Consider the following 2,278-nt stretch of genomic DNA (forward strand, 5'->3'; position numbering starts at 1 on the left):
AAATTTTAAAAGCCGCCCACTGAAATACAGTGAGACCAAATTGACGTACAGAAGTAAATTACGCTATTCAATCATTCATCTGTAGATCAAATACAAGTACTAAAGTACAACGTACAAGTAAGTGTATGTTCAACAAAAAGAAAATACAAGATTGATGTAACATATTAACTGGTGTGCAAGATTGGCAATATATGCAACAGGTAAGGCCTAGATCTAGATCTAGTAAACATTATAGGCCTAATGTAGTGGTTTGTAATTGTATTGGCTGATTGTAAATAATGTCTTACAACAATTAATGTACTAGACTGTAGGTCTATTTGCAGTTATAACTTTATTTCCAGAACCTAGTTCAATCATCATACAAATTGTAGCCTATATTATAGGCATACTTAGACCTATACTAACTATTACACTAGGCATTGCACTGAGACTGATCTAATTTCTGTCATTATTATTACATCTAGATCCAAACCTAAGACTAAAAAGATGGAAATAACAGGTCTAACATTAATGTTAGATCTAGATGTATTAGCGACTTAATCTAGGAACTGTAATTTAGCACCACTAATTACTTGGCCTATATTTAAGTTTTCTCATTCTATCAAAACCTTTAATATTAAATATAGCCTTTGAGCCTCTAGGCTTATATTATGTTATGATTACACTTTCCTCCACAGTGTGTGTAATTTCAGACTTGTCTCCTGTAGGGTTCGTGTAATTAAACCTATCGAGTTTTAGTGATTTAGCGACTGCCAGTAATTTATATGGTGCTCATAAGCATGATTTACCAGCATATACAATCATCTGCATTGATTTTCTTACTGTCGTGTCACATTAATTAACATGAGTATGGGTGGTCTAAATAATAACAGTTAAAGTGAAACCAGGTCCAGATGTGCCTATCTAGTCCTGAGTTGCAACTATAATTGTATAATTTACATATAATTTGTGGTTAGGAACTTAGGAAAGTAGAATGCTTCCTTTCATCTGACAATTTGCACGTTGCAACTAAATATTTATTAATTTATTCTTTTAGCCCATTATGTCGAAAAAAGAAAGTAAGGCACAGGGACGCAAAAGACGTGCACAATTTGCAACTTCGATGGTGGAGTCAAGCAAATTGATGAGAGCTTTCCTTACTGGAAGTGATGACACCAGTAAGCCAGCATCTGTTTCTTTTGATGGCAAAAAAGAAGTCAAAGTGCCAGATTGTGAACATGCTATTTCATTTGAAAAAGAAAACAATGAAGAAACTGTTCGCTGTCTCGTTAAAAGCTACAATAATAATAAACAAGAAGATTCCACTTTGTCAGAAACAAATCCACAGAATAGTGTTGCTAAGCTAAAAGAGGATGACCTAATAAATATTTTAACACACAGGGATATTGGATTTATGAAGTTTGATACAACAGGCTCAGCAGTTGTAACACATGCACATCGCACAGAGATTGTTAAAGTTGGAGCACATGAATTTCAACATAAAGAAGGTACATTTGATACCAAAGATGGGCTTTCTATGACTGCATTTTGGTTCAAACGACGCCTTCTGAATGGTCAAGAGGTCAATCATTCCCGGTTGGTGTATTCACCTCTACATAAAGCAGTATACTGCTTTTGTTGTTTTCTTTTTTCATCTACATGTATGACATCCGATAGTCGGTCTTCTTTCAAAACACGGGGTGGATTCTCTAAGTGGAAATGAATTGAAAAGTTAAATGGCCATGAAAATAGTGACAGTCATCGTGAGTCATTTGCTGCTTGGAAAGAAACTGAGAGCCGAATTCATCTTCAATGTGGCATTGATTAAGAGCTGCAAAGGCAAATTCAGCAAGAATAAATGAATGGAGAGATGTACGGCGACGGTTGCTGGATTGTACACATTATTTAGCTTCTCAGAATCTTGCATTTCGTGGTCATACTGAGGACATAACCTCAAACGAAAAACCCTGGAAATTTCCTGTCACTTTTGCAGTTATTAGCAAAGTGTGATCCAGTAATGAGAGAGCATTTACAGCGTGTTAAAAACAAGCAAACGTCAACATCTTATCTTTCTCCTGAAATCCAAAATGAGTTTATAAATCTTTGATATTTGATTCAACACCTGATTTAGCCCATCGTGAGCAATTGGCCCAGTGATTCCGTTTGTTGACACTGACTTTAAGACAAGAAAAGTAGAAGTCAAAGAGTCATTTATTGACTTTATACAGATAAAGGAAAAAGAAGCTGCCAATATTGAGAAAACAATAAGCACAAAATTAGAAGCGGATGGAATTTTATT

Source organism: Limulus polyphemus, unplaced genomic scaffold (assembly GCF_000517525.1).
Source record: "Limulus polyphemus unplaced genomic scaffold, Limulus_polyphemus-2.1.2 Scaffold1029, whole genome shotgun sequence".
NCBI classification, from domain to species: Eukaryota; Metazoa; Arthropoda; class Merostomata; order Xiphosura; family Limulidae; genus Limulus; species Limulus polyphemus.